General features: G+C 37.6%; 1 long non-coding RNA gene across 1 annotated transcript in view; it reads left to right on the top strand.

Annotated features, from left to right (window-relative positions):
• Window positions 1-22084, top strand: part of LOC122742966 — a 725757-nt gene that overhangs the window by 535558 nt on the left and 168115 nt on the right. Inside the window, exons 4-5 of the long non-coding RNA XR_006354966.1 lie at window positions 8351-8503; window positions 13179-13293. This is a non-coding gene — a long non-coding RNA (uncharacterized LOC122742966). The remainder of the gene's footprint in view (window positions 1-8350; window positions 8504-13178; window positions 13294-22084) is intronic.

Genomic DNA, 22084 nt, shown 5'->3' with positions numbered 1-22084 from the left:
TTATCTCGAGTTATGAAAGATATTTCTTATTACTTTTCTGTTTTGTTATTACCAGTAAGTCAGCTCTCTGTTTCTCCTCTGCCTTTCTAATTAGCTACAACAGTTTGGTTGCTGTCAGTAAGTTTACTCCTTAGACTTCCCCTCTACATTTCTAACTGCTAGTTCTAATCTACGATAGACTATGAAACCTGACTTGTTAGAATTGTGTCTAAACTAAGAGTAAATCACTCTAAATGATGGCAAGAAGGAACCTCCCATGAGAAAAATTCATGAGGTTCCCTCTCCCCAAGGACTTTGTGGCCTCATTTTGTATGCTTAGAGGGCATTTGCCTTTCCTTTGTTTCTCTGATGTGTTCCAAATAGTGGAAGTTTCCATATAGGTGGCCTCTGGATAAACCAAGTGTACCATTATGCATTTAATGATATGATGATATATTATATCATTAAAAGACAGTGAAGTACAAATGAGTAGGCTTTGTTCTCCTGAGATTTTTCCTAAAATGGAGTTTTAAATGGCCATGGGACAGGGATAGAGAATTTCTGGCTGGCCAGGATGACAAGGGTATTTTTGCTTGTGGTATGTCAAAGAGGAACCTATATTCACACATCAAAAGGACCTTGCCTCTTTAATAGGACTTGGTTTTGTGTTCCTGGGAGCTTTGCAGCATTAGTAAAGCAGCATGAAAGAGTTGATTTTCATTTTATATTGTGCTTGTGAGGCATTAACATGATGTTCTAACACTTGTAAATGAATACAGCTCTTGCCTAATCTGTCATTTTAATGCCTTATAGATTTTATTTCACTCGATGCTGTACCAGATTCTCAATAATAATAATCAACTGCTTTGTTGTTCTCTTGCAGAAATTAAATTTCTGCAGTGAGTGTGCAACTAATAAAAGATGTTGCTTGAGGAAACAAAAAATAAATATGATGAATCATAAAAGTTGGGTGGGGGAGGGGAAATTGTTCATATATGAAAGACAATTACTGAACCAGTGGTAAATTCATCTGATTCTCCGATTGTCAACAGCTTAATAAGACAAAGGTTTCAGCCATTGTCATTATGTCTAACACAATGGGACCAGTTGTCTCCCTAGCTGTTACTTAAAGGGGAGATGGTAAAGTAACCATTTTTCCTCTTTTCTCCTTGGAAAACTTTGCTTAGCATGTCCATTTTGTCACTAACGTGCACTTTTTATATTTTCTGCTGTTCCAGTCTATCTGAGAAAGCAACACAGAAGTCAGACTGTGTGGAGCTCAGAGCACTGGCAAAGACAGGAAGAGGGACAATCAGCAGTGTGTCTCCAGTTATGCTCTAAGAACACAGAACTTAGAACAGATAAATGGCAGTCAATATCAACCAACCAGTTGGTTAACAACTTTGGAAGAGAAAAATCTTCCACAGTTTGGCGGGGTTTTATGTCTTTTCAAATACTGAAAAATAAAACAAAGCCTAAGGTTGAGGTCCTGGTAGGGGGAGGTGGAAAAGGAAGAAGGGAGAAAGAGAAACAAATACAGAGAGACAGACATAGAGACAGAAAGGGAGAGATAGATGAGACAGAGACACTGAAACAGAGAGAGATAAGGAGGAAGGGAGAAGAGAGAGAAACCAAGGGAGACAGACAGACACACAGACACACACACACACACACACACACATGCACAGAGAGAGAGAGAGAGAGAGAGAGAGAGGTGAAATGGCAGGTGTTAAGAATGTGATAGAAAAATACAAGTAAGTCATTCCCCAATTGATAAATGGTCAAAGGTTATGAACAGGCAGTTTTCAGACAAAAAAATCTAAGCTATCTATAATCATATGAAAAAATGCTCTAGGTCACTATTGATCAGAAAAGTACAATTAAAAAAAACTCTGAGGTATCACCTCAAACCTATCAGAGTGGCAAATATAACAAAAATGGAAAATATTAGATGTTGGAGGGGATGTGGGAAAGCTGGGATGCTGTTGGTGAAGTTGTGTAAAGATCCAACCATTCTGGAGAACAATTAGGAACTATGCCCAAAGGGCTATAGAAATATGAATACCCCTTGATCCAGTAATAGCACTGCTAGGTTTATATTCCAAAGACATATCCTAAAAGAGAAAAAGACCTATTTTTACAAAAACATTTATAACAGCTCTTGTTCTGGTGGCTAAGAATTGGAAATCAAAGGAATGCCCATCAATTGGGGGTTGGCTTAACAAGCTGTGGTATATGATGGTGATGGAACATTATTGTGCTATAAGAAATGACAGCAGAATTATTTCAGAAAGGCCTGAAAAGACTTGTATGAACAGAGTTATAGTGAAGTGAGCAGAACCAAGACAACACTGTGAACAGAGACAGCAATATTATTTGATTAAGAACTGTGAATGACTTAGCTATTCCCAAGAATACAATGATCCAAGACATTCTTAAAGGACTATCAATGAAACATACTATCCACCTCCAAAGAAAGAACTGATATTGATTGAACATAGCATGTTGTTTTTCACTTTCTTTCATTTTTTCTTTTATTCAAGTTTTCTTGTATAAAATTACTAATAAGGTAATGTTTTGCATAATTGCACATGTATAACCCATAGCTGATTGCTTACAGCCTTAGGGAGAGGGAAGGGGAAGGAGGGAGGGAGGGTTAAAAATTGGAACCCCAAACTATAAATAAAAATGTTTATTTAAAAAAAAAAAAAAGAGGGGCGGCTAGGTGGCGCAGTGGATAGAGCACCGGCCCTGGAGTCAGGAGGACCTGAGTTCAAATCCGGCCTCAGACACTTAACACTTACTAGCTGTGTGGCCCTGGGCAAGTCACTTAACCCCAATTGCCTCACTAAAAACAAAAAAATAAATAAATAAATAAATAAATAAATAAATAAATAAATAAATAAAGAATTTGATGCAATATGAGTTTTTCACTGATGTCCTACACTGGCCTCTGTCATCCTACCCCTATCACTAGAAGCCAAGTAAATCATCAAGTAAAAGACCTGTAAGAAGAAATCTATTTGTTTGCACTATTGTAATACATTGCAAGTAAAATTCCTGTGCCTTTGCTTATTCTATGCCCATATTCATTGATTTCCTATGATGACTATCTGTTCTTCCTTGAAACATTCATTTCAAGTGACCAGGCCACCCTCCCACCACTGTCAATTGCAAGCATGTGGCTTGCAGTCACTCCTCTACTCCAGCATTTTCTCTTTGGGGGTTTCATGATCCATACTTAGGACCTGCATACAATCTTTGTCACTGACTCCCTCAATTCCAATAACAATTTACATTCCATTTCAGCCCTTTACCAGGGTGGTCATACATTAATCAGATCATCATTTGAAACTGCTTTACCTTTAGGATCTTGAATTCTGAAATTCCTATCTCTAAGGACACGATATCTTTTTTATCTTCCATACACCTTAATGCTTTCCAAGTCTAACCTTTATCCTGATCATGAACTTCTGGATCCATTGACTTCTCTGTTTAGCCTTGATATTGGGTTAACCATTCCTTGGCTGCCCCTTGACATTCCACCTGGTCATTCTCTAAACCTGGGTAATATTGATTTCCTTTTTTTCTCTTATTCAGCTCCATTTCTATTTAGTACAACAGGAAGAAGTCATAGAACCAATGCTAGGAAAGATAGTAGAGTAAGATAAATCAATATAAATCAGTTTTCTGCCATATTTATTTCAACAGATATCAAAGAAGAATATTACACTGAGCAATATTCAGGAAATACTATGACAGACCACACTAGGGCATTTTTGTAGCCCGAGTTAACACAGTGAGATGGACAGATGCCTGTGGGCATGAGAGTGTAGGTTATTCAGAAAGGCCTGTGTAGAACTTTTGAGCACATGTACTGGGGCAGAAGCCTATAGCAGTGTAATGGAATATTGATATTGTTGTTTAGTTCTTCCAGGAGGGTTTAACTCATTGTGAGCCCATTTGGAATTTTCTTGGCCAAGATACATATGTGAAGGAACTGAGGCAAACAAGGTCCAGTGACTTGCCCAGGGTCACACAGCTATTAAGTATATGAGGCTGGGTTTTAATTCAGAGAGACAAGTCTTCGTGACTTTAGGCCTGACACTCTATCCATTGCATCACCTTGCTGCCCAAAGTAGGTGTGAGGTGACAGTCATGTTACTCTTCTCCTGGACCAGGGTCTAGGCAGATGAAACTTAGGATATGAGGCCTGCATCTATGTAATGGGGTAGGAAGTGAAGATCATTGATGGTTCTGAAGTTCTGTCAACAGGAACATGTAGAGCCTTCCATCTAACTTACAGGGGTGGATCCAGCATCTGTCTACAGAAACACCAACCACCAGCAACCCTACAATGGTGTAACCGAGAATTAAACTTCATTCTCAGTCAGTAAACCTCAAAGTGGAAGGATTGGCAATTAACCTTCACCTTGGATTTGACCACCTAAAAGGCACTGAGTTTGCAGCATATTGGTTTGGACTGCCCTTGAGATCCTTGAAGAACATAGCTCTCCATGCCATAGAAAGCCCTTGCATGAACCGCAGATGATACAGTTCAGGACACAGCAACATCCCAATAACACTTTCAGAAGTTGGTCAAGCCTAACCCTAACATGAACTCTCAATTTAGTAAGTGAAGCTAGAAGATACATGAAGTAAGACAGATACCAAGGAGAAAAAAATAGTATGGAGTCAGGGACATGGGAGACAAAAACACAGAAGCAAAGAAATCATTCTACAATATCTACAAGGAAGCCTCAAACAAAACCACAACTTACCTGCAAGGACAACTGGAATTCCTGAAAAAAATGAAAAGAGAGTTTTGTTTGTTTGTTTGACTGATGTTCAAAATAAAATGAGAACTCTAGAGAAAAGATGTGGAAGGAGAAACTTACTTATATAACTGACTCCATGAAAATCAGAATGGACCAAATAGAAATCAACCCCATGATGCACAAAGAATTAATCCCAATCAGAAGGCTGAAAAAAGTAAAAGATAATGTAATGGCACACACACACACACCCCTAGAAAACAGATCAAGGGAGAAATGTGAGCAAGGAATCATTGGATTACCAAAAATCTATGACCAAGAAAAGAGCCTGGATACCATATTTCAAGAAATCATAAAAGAAAATTGCCTAGATCTATGAAAACTTGTGAACTAAGAAAAATAGAAATAATTTACCAGTTTCCTTCTAAAAGAAACTCCAAAAATAAAAATCCTGAGAATGTCACAACTAAGATCCAGAGCTTCCAGGCCGAAATGGGGAAAATATTTCAATTAGCCAGAATGTCATAGAATGCTATTAAATCGATCCATTGAGAATTCATGCTGTTTAACCTCAGTTAAACCTTAAATAGCACTTTGAAATTATTTAATTTACCTTATAGTTCAATTTTATTAAAGTTTTTTTTTTGTTGTTGTTTTTATGGATGTTGTCCTCAGTGATAGGGAGACAAATAGGAACAAGACAGTTCCTCCCCTCAAGGAGTTTACATTCTAATGGTATATATAGAGAGTATATATGTAGTACTAGGAAACTGGTTGGTTAGGAGAAGCAGAGGAAAGAAAGGATACCTTTTCAGAGAAAAGACAAGCAAGGAAGAGGTGGAGTCAGGGAAGAGTCTAGGTTAAAGTAAAGTAAAGTAAAACATGACTGGATTCCTTCTTAATATGGCAGTCCCATAGAGTGAGTCATCAATGACTACCTATTATACATCTGACAGTTTTAAGACTTTTTCATTCTTCAAAAGCCAAAAACCTCACTTCTATCTCCTCCTCCCCTCTCAGAAGCTGAGCTTGACTTTTGCTTTACTAATTTAAATGCTATCAAATAGAACCTCAGTTATTCTTCTTATGTATCCCAAATTTTCTCTGTATTTTCACTCATTCTTGCTTCCATCCCTCCTGTCAGAATAGAAATTTGTATATCATATATTGTCTTTATGTGTATATTTCTACTGTGATGGGAGGGAAAAAAGGAAGAATGAGTGTGTATGTATGTGTGTGCATGGATTTCCTTATTAAGAACAACCCTCTGACCTTTGACCTTGATCCCAGTCTCTGTTGTCTCCTTTTTGTCCTTTCTCTAGCAATCATTCCTTTTCCTTTACATCACTAATCTTTGTGGCAATACTATTTCTATACAAATACGAAATACATGAATGATTCCAATTGGTAAATGTTGCCATTATGATTATTATCATCACCTCATTTTTCCTCATCCTTTTATATAGCAATGGTCCTTTCATATGGCAAAGGTCACTATCCTGCTATTATTCCTTTACATCCAATGCCCTTTGGACTTTTGCCCAGATCAATAAAGTAACTACTTTTTGCAGCTGAATAAAAGCATAGGCTGTAAGCTCAGCCTCCTGAGGCTCACTGAAAGCTTCCTTGGTACAAGGCCAATAGTAGACAGGATAGGAGTGATCCTATGTAATGCTTTCTGTTCCCACATGATTTTGATCTTCTCAGTCCAACTACAATGCTTTGAAATGTTTTGTTCCATATAGCTTAGAAACTTAAAATATTTAGAAAGCCAAAGTTTTTTTAAAAGTTAAGTTTTTATGAATTAATGTTATATCCAAGAGTTTGGGGATTAATAGTTCAGTCTGTGATAATGGTCTTGTTCAAGTACATGTTTTGGTTTAGTTTCCCAGAATTTTTATTATCACCATCACCATCACCATCACCATCACCAACACCACCACCACCACCACCACCATCATCATGAATAGTTCTAGTAATATTAGTACTATTACTGACAGTAGGAACTTATAACTTTCTTTTTTCTCCATGAAAGTATTTTATTATTTTCCAGTTACAAGTAGAGATAGTTTTCAACATTTGTTTTTATAAGATTTCTAGTTTCAAATTTTTCCCTCCCTCCCTTCCTTCCCTCCCCAAGACAGCAAGCAATCTGATATAAGTTATATATGTACAATCATATTAAACATATTTCTGCATTAGTCATGCTGTGATAGAAGAATCAGAACAAAAAGGAAAAACCTCAAAAAAGACAAACAAAAAAAATGCAATAGTATTGTTAAATCAGCATCTAGATTCCATAGTTCTTTTTTTTCTGGATTTGGGGAGCATTTTCCATCATGAATCCTTTGGAACTATCTTGGATCATTGTATTGCTGAGAAGAGTCAAGTCTATCACAGTTGATCAATACACAATGTTGTTGATACCGTGTACAGTGTTGTCCTGGTTCTGTTCATCTCACTCAGCATCGGTAACTTAAACGTTCTCTCTGAATCCCCCAGGTTCCTCTGTTTGACCTCTCCTTTGCTCTTAATCATTTTATGACATGGACTTACTATTTGTGTACATGTCTCATCTAGCAACAGGGGTTGTGACATTTTTCATCTTTGTATTGCTATCTCTTAGACTGTACTTTTCACCTAGTAGGTGCAAGACAAACATTTGTTGAACTGATTCCAGTAGAACTGGGTCTAGGCTTCCTTTTCTCATAGGAATGATTAATACACCAAGATCATTAGGGGAATGAAGGGTTTTTCTTCAATCCTTCCTGTCTCTTCAAAGGTAATTTGTCATGGATCCCAAACTTGGAATTCCACTTGGAAGATACACAAAGGATAGGCAAATGGCAGGATCAGAGTACCAAGAGAATGTCAGGTGTCTTGCATGTCTACATAAGCAGTATTACTATAAAAGCCAACCATGCTCTCAAAGCTCTTTCTGGATCCTATGAAATTATTTAGACATTCATACCTGAGAGATTTTGTTGGCTTATTTTTTTTTAATTGATGGTCAAAGGTAGTACATTTAGTATTTAACCCATAGCAAGTACTTAACCGAAAGTTATCACAGCTTCACTAATTAAACATGGCTGCTAGGAGTGTTAAAAGGCCCAACCAAGGGGTGGAAACCTTGTATTTATTATGACTGTAAAAGGTGGGAATTTCAACTTTGTCAGAGAAGTTACCTGATAAGACCTGACTTCTTTTAAAGAAAATTGTGGGGAAAAGTTCTTCCCAGATTACCAACTGGTAGTACCTGCTGGACAAAGTATATTTTCACAGAATTCCTTCTAACTCCAATGTCCCATTCAGTCAGTGTGTAGTTTCTATGCATTTTATCTACACTTTTTCATCTAAAAGGGGAAAAAAGGGAATTTGCCCAGTCAAAATGAGCTTTTCATCAAACTTGTCTCAATCGTTTGTCATGTTAATTCAATCCTGGACCCACTTGCTCAGTGTTCTACAATCAAACCCTAAACCCCATCCAATGAGGGTTGGTTTTTAAAGTGGATGTTTTCTTTCTAATAAGAATTTGCACCTCCCCCTAAATAAACACAGACCTTGTCCAATTCATATTTGATCATTCATTTTTCCAGTTCTGTGACAAGGAGTCCCGGTCAACAAACTTTATAGGAATGAGAAATTCATCTGGGATTAGTACCCCCAAAGACCTGCAGCCGTCAGTGTCTGAGTGATTAGATGCCTCTACGAGTGAAAGAGTGGTTCTCAGGAAGAACAGGTAAAACCTGGTAAGCATAATGGTCTTCAGTGTGCCTGGGCCAGATCCTATATTGAGAGTGCTGTGTGCCCCAGATTCATGACTGGCATCATATAATTTACATGAGGTAAAAAAAATGATCATTAAGCGAGAGCAGTTTGGTGGTACAGTGGATAATGCCAGGCCTGAAGTCGGGAGGACCGCAGTTCAAATCCAGCCTCAGACACTTAGCCCTGTTTGCCTCAGTTTCTTCATCTGTACTCTGTACAATAAGCTGGAGAAGGAGATGGCAAGCCATTCCAAATGTTATCACAAAGAGTTAGACATGACTGCACAACAATAACAGCTACATTAACTGAATGAACCAGGCAAACTGGGGATGGTTACATTTTAGCCTCCTGTAGACAGGTGGCTGACTACTAGATTAAAATTTTCACCTTCCCACAAAGCTGTTGACAGTAATGAAATAATAATAATAATAATAATAATAATAATAATAATAATAATAAAACAACTAACATTTACATAGTCTTTAATAGGTACCAGACACTGTGCTGAGAAATTTATAATTATCCCATTTGATTCTCACAACAACCCTGGGAGGTGGGTGCTATTATTTTTTTCCCATTTTATAGATGAGGAAACTGAGGCAAACAAAGGTAAAGTGACTTACCTACCTAATGTCTAAATCCAGATTTGAACTCAGATCTTCAGTAGCCTAAATGTTGCTTTCCTAACCTGAACCTGTCCATTTGCCCTCCAGAGTGTTTTATTATGTTAATTATTCATGAGGTTATTATATGTTATTTTAGAAACTGTAATGGACTCTCCCTGTTACAATCCTGTGGAGTAGTTGGTACCAGTAATATGAAAAAAAAAATTGAAAGTTTGAGGTAAGAGTTTAGGGGATTGGTCCACAGCTTATAGACAGCTTTGGATTCCATGATACAACACAGAATGCTTGCCTTATTCATTTGCTGGAACCTGTTTAGCCACAACAGAGTTTCAGACTTGCAATGAGGTTTTGTCCACTACAACTCATGTGTGCTTTGTACAATAAGAATTTTCCTGATGTGTCCTATGCCCCCATAACTGCCTGTGCAGTCCCTTCCTAACTAACTTGAATTTACCGAACGTTTTTATTTGTATTTTTTTCTCTTTATATTTATTCTGCATATACTTATAAATGGTCTTTTTTCTCCTTTGTTAGAATATGTTGTTCGAAAGCAATGACCCTTTGTAGTTGTATCCCCTACCTCAATTACCCCTGGTATTTGTAGGTGCATAAAAAAATTCTTGCTTGCTGGATCCATTGATACTTTTTTTTTTTTTTAGTGAGGCAATTGGGGTTAAGTGACTTGCCCAGGGTCACACAGCTAGTAAGTGTTAAGTGTCTGAGGTCAGATCTGAACTCAGGTACTCCTGACTCCAGGGCCAGTGCTCTATCCACTTCGCCACCTAGCTGCCCCCTGGATCCATTGATACTTAGAAGCAATCTAAAGCTTAGGTTCAAGTCTGACCTCTGATACTTACTAGCTTTGTGACCTTGGGGAAGACATTCTTTGAAAACTTTTTCTTTTCTTTTTGCCTTTAAAAAATAAGCTTTATTGATGTCCTTTTTTGTTTTGTGTATCTATTCCTTCCCACTAATCTACCACCTCCTCCCTTGTAACAATGTTCAGATCATCAAGCCAAATCAAGACATCAGCCATGTCTGAGTCTGCACCACAATCTTCATTTCTAATCCACTACTTCTCTATCAAATATGAGCATTTGAGGGGCAGTTAGTGGTGCAGTGGATAAAGCACTGGACCTGGATTCAGGAGGACCTGAGTTCAAATCTAACCTCAGACACTTGACACTTACTAGCTGTGTGACCCTGGGCAAGTCACTTAACCCCCATTGCCCTGCAAAAAACAACAACAAAAAAAATATGAGCATTTGAGGGCAGCTAGGTGGAGTAGTGTATAGAGCACCAGCCCTGGATTCAGGAAGACCTGAGTTCAAATACGGCCTCGGACACTTGACACTTACTAGCTATATGACTCTGGGCAAGTCACTTAGCCGTCATTGCGCCATGGGGGAAAAAATATGAGCATTGAACTCTGACGCAAAGAAATGAAAACTATTAAATAACCGTATTTTTCAAGCCTCCCCCTCCAAATCACTAATAATTAGAATAATTGAACACCATTGAATGTCCAAGGTCTGAGGATGATAGACTAGAGATGAGAGGGACCTCAGAACCCAACTAATCAAATTTGCTCAGTTTGTGCCCAGTGCTGTGGGTATAAAGAAAGGAAAAAAATGTAATCCAATGTATTTTATTTTATGCTTTAAAATATGTTATTCTGTAGAGGGGTCCATAGGCTTCATCAAAATGCCAAAGGGCTCCATAACAACAAAAATGTTAAAGTACCTGATCTGGGTATACCCTATCATGTTTATTATTCCAAAAATGTGGCACCTCGAATTAAATGCAACAGTTATAATGTAATCTGACTAAGGCAGAATTTTTCAATATATTATATTCCCTCTGCTATTGATTACTTGACCTCTACCTCAATTTTCCCATCTATAAATGGGTATAAACAATAAAAGACCCATCTACTTTAAAAGAGTTATCCTAAGTATCACATATGCTAAAATATGTGAGAGAAATTTTCAACTCCAAATCTTGTTCTGTGATTCCCTAAACTTATAAAGTTATCTGAACTTTGTACTCAGGAGAGCTTCATGTATGTAAGGGTATTGTGCCTGGTCTCTTTGTTGGAGGATTGCTATGTGATTATCAATAAATCTTATTTTTCAAAATTGTCCTTTTGTTCACCATTGGAACAGAGGTAATTTCAAGGGGAAATGGAAGTAATCTTATTAGTCATTTTGGAAGGATTAGAGAAAGACATAGTATGGCAATAATGGAAGGTATTGGAGCAGCTAGGTGGGACAGTGGATAAAGCACTGGCCCTGTATTCAGGAGGTCCTGAGTTCAAATTTGGCCTCAGACACTTGACACTTACTAGCTGTGTGACCCTGGGCAAGTCACTTAACCCCAATTGCCTCACCCCCCCCAAAAAATAATGGAAGGTATTGATCATTACAGTCAACATTTGATTATTAGTACTGGAACCAAGGATGACAGGGAAAACTAAAAGCCACAGATGATCCAAACATAATTAATTTGATCCAGATAAACAAGCAATTGAAAATATGCTTCTTATCTTATGCCTAGACCAGCCCTTTGTACTTGGGGAGACACTAAATGTTTATTGAATTAAATTGAATTTTCCTTGGCCCTATTCCAAATCTCATAGCAGTACTACCAATCAATGAGATACTTAAAAGATAGCATCTGAGTATAAGATGGAGCATAGGTCTTGAGTAATCTGTAGATTGAATTAAGTAATCAGTCCTTAAATAGTGGGATTCTGTTTATGCTTTCTGCAGGTCTCCCATACACTGGGCAACAATGTCACACTGGATGGAGGCAACTGGTGGCACAATAGATAGAGTGCTAGGCCTGGAGTTTGAATCCAATACCAGACACTTATTATCTATGTGACCCTTGGCCTCAGGTTCCTCGCCCGTAAATTAGGGATAATTATAATTGCATCTGTGTCACAAGGTTGTCGTAATGATCAAATAAGATCATATTCATAAAAAAGTGCTTTGAAAAGTGCCTGGCACATAGTAGGCATTATACAAATGCTTATTTACTTTTCCTATAAGAGAAGAACCTCAACACAAAGGAGATCATTGCACAATGGAGAATGGGACACTTGTAATTTTAACTTTTTTTTGAAACTTGCCTGTAGCCTCAGGCTCATGATACACATTATGATACAATGAGTTTCCTGTCCTAATTTCATAGTAAGGCCTGGCAATAAATTTTGATTCAGGTATTTCTAAATGTTCCACCATGAAGCTATTGAATATTGGGGTCAGTGTTTCAGAGTAGCAAATAAGCATATCCTCTCAAGAGAAGTTCTTGGTGGAAGGGGGTGGGGGTGGGGAGATTTGCTTATCAAAGCTCACTGTCCATTTACTGGATTTACGTCAAGTAGGGCATTATTGGGGAATCCAAGATCCCATGAAAACAAGCAGTACTCAAACTGACAAGTACCCAGAGAAATGATGCAGAATGAGAGTTTGGGAAGCCTGTATCTGTCAGGAGATAGCCTGGGACTGAGATGCTTTGAAATGGGGATTTATTCCAATGACCCTCAGTGGTAAATCTCCCTATTAAATTTGCCATCACTCATGCTTGGCGCTGTCCAGGGAGCAAAAGAATTGAATCTCTTTTGTCCAATGTTTTCTTCTTCCTGCCTGGCCTAAATTCTGACTCTAGCTTCTTTGTGGGATACAAGTGAAAGGGTGCACTTCCTGTGGCTTGAGATCGCTCCTAAATGGAGCCGAGCATGCAATTGCTGTCTATAATTCATGCTTCTAAAAATTAAAAATGGCTACTGGTTATTGTTCTGTCGCTACATGTTATAACTGCAGGTTTTAAAAATGAAAAACCATTAAAAGGGGCCTTTGTGTACATGTAATAGCATATGTAATAGACATGCAGCATATACAATAGGGTGGAGGGGGAAAAGGCAGTTAGATATAGCATGGGGAGGGATGATATAAATTTGTGCTATATATCTACTCCTCATGTCTGTTTATCTTCTCTAAACTGCATGTTTTCCCTTTAAAACTAGGTATACATTAGCTTTTGAGGACTTGGGAGCTGCCATCATCTGGGTGGAAGGACAAAGTCAAAAGGAGCTTTTAGGACCTACCTACAACAAATCGAGGGTCACTTTAAATAAATTGGTAGGAGCCATTAAATCTCTCTTTTCCTTTCTGAAAAACACCCCAAAGATCAGTTCTCTAATGTATCATTCTGTTGGATCTGTACAAACAAGCATAAATGTTAAAAAAAAAAAAAGTAAAGAATACTGATCAAGAGACACAAGACATACAGTGCTTAATAAATCTTGCCTTCAATTTATTTGTCTAGTATTACAAAGGCAGAGGAGATATCAATTAATATAGGCAAAGAGGACCCATAATTTATAATTAACTGGCAAGTGGTTTGTAACAAACAGCGGCACTGAGTCTAATAGTCAGTAGAAAAATAACTAGTGTTGATTTGTCCCTCGGCAAATTAATAGAGTGCTTATCAATGACAGGGTTACATAAAACTGCTAAATAAATAATCATCAGTGAGTTAGAGTGAAGTCGATCTTTAACAAGCTTAATCTGAACCTCTTGACATCTGTAGACTATGAAGAGATTAAATGGTAAGAAAGAGAAGCTTCAGCATACACATTGTAAGCATGCTCAGTAACTGTACGGAATCATGTTCTTAGGTAATGAGAAATAAGGAAACATTTTTATTACAAAATTACATTGAAAAATGATTTTCATTATAATTAGAGTGAAAATTATAAAAGATATATCAAAGAAATGCTGAATTGGAATTCACCAGATGAGAATTTCACTACATCTCTTAACAATGAAAACACATAATTTTCGTCAGTTTTGATATATTTTTGCTCGTTTTGTTCTCTTTTATTACTCACCTTTGTACATGCCATACATGCCGACTCGTATATCACCAGAGCTTCATCTGAGAGCTTATTTTGGTGATTATGGTTTCATTAGAGTAAAGAATTAGTCACATGCTCCACTTTCAAAGGGCCCCCCCTTCCCAAACCACCTTTGTGAGTTTCAAATGTTTGCATTCCTGAATGTTATTATGAACTATAACTGTTCTCAGTGGCCTGGGCTTCCTTCAGTTAGTGCTAATGGAGGTTGATGTGATTGTCAAATATCTTGGGTTCAATCTGTTCTTTGAGGGGGAAAAAGGGTAAATAATTCACTTATTTTTAATAGGGGGATTAACTCTTGCAGACCATAAAGATCCCATTCCTTTAATCCTCTCTCTTAGTGAGGCAAGGGGTATTGTGTAAGTCTCAAAGGGTAGATATAAACAGAGAATACTTTGCCAGGTAGCATCAAGCCCTGTAAAGTTTCTAGTGGAAAAAAAAAATTCTGACTTTCATGAGTTCACATAAATTCAGTACTTAGGGTCTGCCCATCCCACCCCAACCCCTTGGTAGGATCTGTTATTTCATAGTTAGTTGTTAATAAGTGCTTATTGACTGTTATAAGTCATTTATGAATAAAAATTCTCTCCAAAAATGCATTTCTGCAAACTTGCTTATAAAACTGAGCCTTAGAAATTTGCCTAGGGTCACCAGGAAGTTCAATATAACTTGGTTTTGGTTATATTATAAAGCTGGTAGGTATCAGAAGCAAGGCTCAAACCCATGTTCTCCTTACCTCAAGGCCAGCCCTAAAGTGCTTTCCATACTTTTAACTTCATAATATCTCTGTAATGGGGGATGGGGATACTGAAACTATTGCCCCATTTTACAGAAAATAAGTAAAGGCTCAGAGATGATTAAGTTACTCATGGTCACAAAACTAATATCAGAAATAGAAGTTGAGCCAAGTCTCCATGATTCCATGTCCAGCACTACAAATCTAGTCTGTCATGTTGACCTCTTAATCCAGGAAATGTGGCCTAGCTGTGGTGATCAAGATAACTCTTGTTCACTTTCATGAGTCCCTCGATCAACCTGATGAGAATACAGTGAATGGACTTTTGTTAAAAAGCAATAACTCCCATGGGGCTACATTTATGCCCTAAAGAATGGCAAGGACCACACAGGGACTTTCTGATTGGTCCCCAGGAAATGAGGTTGAATCAAAGATACTTCACAAGAATCAAGAATCTTGTTGGAGTGATCTTCCTTATAGTGGCCTAGAAAAATGAGTGTAGGGGCAGCTAGATGGTGCAGTGGGTAGAGCACCAGCCCTGGATTCAGGAGGACCTGAGTTCAAATCCAGCCTCAGACACTTAACAATTACTAGCTGTGTGACCCTGGGCAAGTCACTTAACCCCAATTGCCTCACACAAAAAAAAGGAAAAAAAAAATGAGTACAGAAATGTCTCAAATATTTTTCTTTAATTGGGCCCATATTTCTGTACTTCCCTTACCTTGGAACTCCAAAGGTAGAAAAGGAGATTTTTTTTTTCTACCTGTCTCTTCCTACCCCAGGAGCAAAGGTGAATTTCAGAGGGTATATATATATATAGCAGTGGGAGACTTTCTAACTTAAGTGAGATTGTAGTTTCTAGACCCTGAAGCCCTGGCTTCCTTTGGTCTTTTTGGTCTATTTCTGAGTACAGGTTAATAACTGACAATACAGAGAAATAGAGGTTTTCATTGAAGGTGACTGTATGTTAGCACAAGATACCTTGCAACATGGAGTGAAATCATTTCTTCATATTGTTATTGGGGTGAAATTACTAATTAATATTAACTAGTAACTTAAGATAATATATAAATATAATAATATAGTTGTTATGAATCCATTAATAATGTAATAAATTAATAGTATTTGCTGCCCCTAATAAGTGGTACAAGTTGAAAAATCAATCAGCTTTTCCTAAGCACTTGCCCTCTGCCAGGTTCTTTGCTAAGGTGTAGGGATACGAAGACAAAAGCAAAACAATCCCTGCCCTAAAGAAGTGTATATTCTAGTGAAGAATACAACATATACATAGACATTCAGACAAGGAATTTAAATAGGGAAATAGATCAATGATAGGTAGACAGAGAGATAGAACATCTAAGGAATACTGTAAAGGCCTGGAATCAAGCAAGAAGAGTCCAAATCTTGACTCTAAAGGCCTAGAGTCTTTCCAAGGGACAGAAGTCAATTTTTCCAGTGGGAAGTGTTGGAGAAAATGGCCTCAGTAGAAATGGCAGAAATGGAGAAATCCAGGAAGTGGTAAATATAGATTTATGTTTAAGTATATAGATAATAAATACCAGATCATTTTGTAAGGGAATATGCTAGCAGCTGGGGGGGTCACAAAAGATGTCCTGTAGAAAGTGGTGTTTGTATGAAATATTAAGGGGAACCATTGATTCCAAAAGATGAAAGGTGAAGTGGGAATGAATATAAGCAATGAAAAAAGTGCAAACACTTGGGACCAGACAGGCCAGCATGTCTTCATCATAGAATGTGTGTAGGAGAGTAATGTGTCAGAAGACCAAAAAGATAAGAAGGGGCTTGCTAATGAAGAAGTTTAAATGTCAAACAGTGGGGTTCATGTTTGATCCTTGAGGAAATAGGGTGCTACTAGAGTTTATTAGAGGGGGTTGGAAATGATCAGACCTAATCTTTAAAAATATCACTTTGTGGGGCAGCTAGATGGTGCAGTGGATAGAGCACCGGCCCTGGAGTCAGGAGTACCTGAGTTCAAATCTGGCCTCAGACACTTGACACTTACTAGCTGTGTGACCCTGGGCAAGTCACTTAACCCCAATTGCCTCACTTTGGCAGCTATATGGAAAAAAGATTGGAAAAGGGAAGGGCAATAACCTAAAGAGGAGGTTATTTAAAGAATGTAGCAATGGGGTGGTGAATAAATTACAAAGTGGCTATGTGAATAGAGAGGAGGGGGCATATGGGAGAGATCTTGTGGAGGAAGAAACACGATTTGATAACTGACTGGATATGTGGAGTGAAGAAGACTGATGTTTAAGGATGATACCAAGGGTATAAACCTGGGAGATTGGAAGAAGGGTGTTGGCTTCAACTATCTCTCTTTTTGTTTTTTTGCTTCAACTCTAATGGGGGACTGAATAGAAAGAGTTCTATTTTGGACATGTTAAGCTTGAGATGCTTACACTTTGGGATATAGAATTTAAACTAAGTAGTGTGTGATGTGAGACTAAAGTTCAGGAGAGAGACTAGCCCTAGACACGTAGATCAGAGAGTCATCTACATAGAGATGTGAATTAGACCCTTGATTCAGTGGTACTATTCAAGTTACTGAATAAAAGTGTAGAAAAAAATTATACATAGATATAAAATAGTTTATGTAGGTATATAATTATACTATTTTACATGGATAAATATAGTTTAAATTATATATAATTATTATTGTTTAAGTAGATAAATATAGTTTAGATGGCACAATAGATAGAGCACTGGTCCTGGAGTCAGGAGGACTTGAGTTCAAATCTGGCCTCAGACACATACTAGCTGTGTGATCCTGGGAAAGTCAATGTTCTGTTTGCCTCAGTTTCCTCATCCATAAAATAAGCTGGGGGAGGAAATGGCAGACTACTTCAGTATCCAAAAAAACCCCAAATAGGATTACAAAGAGTTGAACATGATGGAAATGACTTAATAACAGCATTAACATTGCATTGTGTATATACATATACACATACATGTTTATATGTGTGTACATGTGGGTTTGTGTGTATACATGCACACATATGTAGTTTAAGTAGGTTTTTTAATAAGAGCTCAATATTAACAAAAGAAGTTAGGATTATTTAAATTAAGGGACTTTGCTAACCATTGAGTTCGGCACCAAGGCTTAACCCAAGCCATACAATGTTGCAGCCCCTCCCCATCAGAGACTCTACACTGGGCCAAATGAAATATATGGTAATTCTTAATTGTTGTGACTATATAAGACTTGGCAACCACTTTGATGTGGGAGGTAAAGGAAAGGGAGGAGTTAAGAAATGACTAAGGCTTCAAACATATAGAACTAGAATAATGCTGGTGCCTTTAATAAAAACAGGAAAGCCAAAAGGAAGAAAAAAGGGGGGTTTTCTTAGGGGGAAAACATTTGAAATTCTGTTTTGGACACTTTGAATTTGAAGTTGTTGTAGCTAAAATAAAGACTCTGAGATTGACAAGTAAACTGATCAGGTTCATTCAGCAGTGGCAGGTGGGGGATCTATGGCTTGCTCTTAGAAGCAGGATTCCAACAAGATATTTAGCACACTGGCTATTTATACAGGCAGGTTAGTAATAATCCCAAACACAGCTGAGAGGGCAAGGGAGAAAGAAAGGCTTAAATTGGTTATTAGAACATTTTGGGATTACAGTGGTTATAAAACAGTTACAAAGCATCCTGAATATGTGCTTGTGTGAGCAAAGTGGAGGGCGATTTCCAACATGGAGTAATTTATGCTAAGTTTGGCTCTTAATAGGATGGCATAAAATTCAGGAAGCAGTTAAAATTTGGGTCAGAAAAGAGGTTGGTGGGACTGAAGCTAAAGATTTTGATGTCATGAAATTAAATCAAATTCAACAAGCATTTAAGTGCTTGCTATCTTGAATATATTAGGACAAAAGATTTTTTCAATGATAATTCGTATTTATATAGTATTTTCTGTTGCAGTTCCATAGTATTTTCCTTTGATATAGATAGGAAAATAGAACAATTACTTTTGTTTTTACACTAGATCTATGATTTGTATTGATGAAGGTAACTCCTGGTGAGTAGCTACAGCTACCAAAGCAAGTCTATACCTGCTCTTTAACATACAGTTATAGAGAGTTGCCTGGTGGCACTGAGTTGTTAAGTGACTTTTCACACTTTCATAAAAAAAACCCAACATATATCCAATGTGGGAACTTACTCTAGAACCTCTTGACTCCAACATTGGCTCAATATCCATTTCATCATTTTCTCTCTCAGGGGAAAAGATAAAGTTAGTAAAGCCCAAATTTATAGATGAGGAAACTGATGGTCAGAGATTGACTTCCTTCATTCATATAGCAAATTAATAGTAGCAGCAGGATCAAATACATGTTTTCTGATTCCAAATCTAGGGTTCTTTCCAACAGCCTACTGGATGTCCTATCTGCTTTTTAAATTCATCATGCAGAAATCAGAGTTGATTATCTTTCTGCTAATTCCACCACCTACTCTTGACTTCCTTATTTCTTCATGGTAATAGTATGCATCAGGTTATACATTCTTTAAACCTTCTTATAATTTTTGGCTCCTTTCTCTTTCAGCTTACATCTCCAATCTTTTGCTAACACTTATTCTTGACACAAGAATCAAATAATTGCCACACTGGGCATACCCATGTACGGTTCGTTAGTGTGTAGGCTTCCCAATGTGTACATAGTAGCTCCTGTTTTTTACCACTTAATCTCATCATAGTCTACAGATGGCAAGAGGTTGAGATTAATTCAATTAAAGATTTGCTTCATTCTAATTCACTGATGAATGTAGAGGGACAAGAAGGAAGATGAGAAGAGAAAATTGAAAAATACCTACCTGATGGTAACAGGAGTAGGAAGCAGAGGGGGAAAGAGAAGGGAACTAGCTATAGAATATAAGGGAACCAGGAAAATGGATCCTGCATATTATCACAGAAATCATGGATGTAGAGGAAAAGCCAGATACAGGGAGTTGTCAGCACTGCTAATAATGTAGCAAAATTCAAAAGAGGATGCTACTGGATTTGACCAGGGAGCTACTATATATTGTTGGTATCCTTTGAGAAAATAATTTCAGTCAAGTGATTCTGGTGGACTAAGTAAGTAGGTAGTGAAGAGGGAGCACTTTAGAACTTGAATGTATAACTCCAATGGTCAGAGATCTTGAGCTTGAAGGGACCTCAGAAGTCATCTTTATTTCTACCATTTGGGCCAAGCAGAGCCAGATAGTTCCCTTTTCCTGAATGAAATAAAATACTTTGACATTTTTCTTCCCCTAGGACTACTTTTCTCCAAAGACCAAAATAACTCTAGTTCCTTGAAGTGATCATCCTGTGGAATGAACCTGAGGTTCTTTACCATATATGTTCCTCTCCTCCTGACACTTATCAATGTCTTGCATAAAATATGATGCCCAGAATGGAATATAATACTGTAGATATAGTACATATACAATAAGTTGGGAAAGGAAATGGCAAACTACTCCAGTATCTGAGAAAATGCCAAATCGGGTTACAAAGAGTAAAACATGACTGAAATGATGTAATAACAATAAAACTGTATAGATGTATATATTTACATCTATACATGCATACATACATGTATGTATGTACATATATATACATGTGTATGATACACACATGAATATATATATACATACATGTTTGTGATACACACACAGGAATAATAAGAACTTAGCAGGAATATCATGCCCCTAGCCATGGATGAAATATTTCTCTTAATGTAGGCTGAGACTAGTTTGGATTTCTTGCCTACCATGTCACATTGTTCAGCCACATTGATCTTTTAATCCACTAAGACCCTCAGCTCTTTTCTCAGCCAAACTGCTATCTAGTGATAACTTCCCATCTTGTACTTGTCAAATTGACTTTTTGGCACCATGTGCAAGACTTTACTTTTGGCCCTGTTATATATCTAGATAAATGTGGCCCAATATTCTAGACTACCATCTTTATTCATACCAATTCTACTATCCAAAGTGTCAGGTGTCCTTGACAAGAAGCCATCATCAGGATTCTCTTTGGTAGTCCTGAGCAGTTTAGGATTCACTAGTCCACTGTTATTTGAAACCCATGTATAGTTGATCATTTTTGTGATACCTCTTCCCCAGATTCCTGTCATCTCTAAATCCAATCAATATACCATCTGCAGGGCAGCTAGGTGGTGCAGTGGATAAAGCACCAGCCCTGGATTCAGGAGTACCTGAGTTCAAATCCGGCCTCAGACACTTAACACTTACTAGCTGTGTGACCCTGGGCAAATCACTTAACCCCAATTGCCTTACCGAAAAAAAACCAAAAAAAACAAAAACAAAAACAAAAAATATACCATCTGCATCTTTATCCAAATCTACTTTTTAGGGGAAGTTGAACAATTTAATAATAGAATGATGTAAAGAGTATATTGGATTCAGTGACAGTGTTTGCTAATTACTTATATATATTCTTCTTAACTTGTGAACTGAAAAAGGAAATTGTCATCCTGGAACTTGTAGGGTAGTTAGGTCCATCCTATCGTCCTTAAGTTGTACTCATTGCCCTTGGTTTGCCCTTCTGGAACAAAAAGAAAAAGTCTGATCCTCCTTCCACAGTACAGCCCTTCAGATACCTGAAGATAGATATTTTGTCCTATCATGTTTAGAAAGGCTATGATCCATTAACGATTGTATGTGAGGGAGAAAAGGAAGAAAAAAATGTTCTTTGAGTTCAAAATTTGCATTTTGACTTCAGAGCTAAGAGACAATATCCATAAGGACCACATTCATCTGCCTCTCACACTCTGCTGGTTGTTTTCCCAACATGAGAAAAGGTTAATCAAGCAACAAGTATTTATTAAACACCTACACCATGCCAGGCTCGGGACATGCAAAATCATTGAATGAAATTACCCACATTCCCAAGGAGCTTATGTTCTATTGGGAGACAACTTGTAAATACAAAAGTATATACAGAAACTGCAAATGAATTTCATATAGCATTGGGCCAGTGAAGCCAGCATAGAGGAGGAAAAGCAAGAGGAATAGAAAGGAAGGCTTTTAACCAAACTGGCATGGTCCCCTTTCTCTGTCCTTCAGAACCTCAACTGATAGTTGGGGACATGATTTCCCCAAGTACGTATCAAAAAACCTATAGACCTAGTATAAAAAAAAATGAAACTAGGGCACAACATCTGCTAATAAATGACTTTGGACTCAATTAGGCTGCCTGACTGAGACAAAGAGGCTGTCTCTATGCCTTCCAGTTTGGTCAGACCTTTCACAGTT

The sequence above is a fragment of the Dromiciops gliroides genome, chromosome 2, assembly GCF_019393635.1.
Source record: "Dromiciops gliroides isolate mDroGli1 chromosome 2, mDroGli1.pri, whole genome shotgun sequence".
NCBI lineage: Eukaryota > Metazoa > Chordata > Mammalia > Microbiotheria > Microbiotheriidae > Dromiciops > Dromiciops gliroides.
This window is presented reverse-complemented; position numbering and strand designations above follow the sequence as displayed.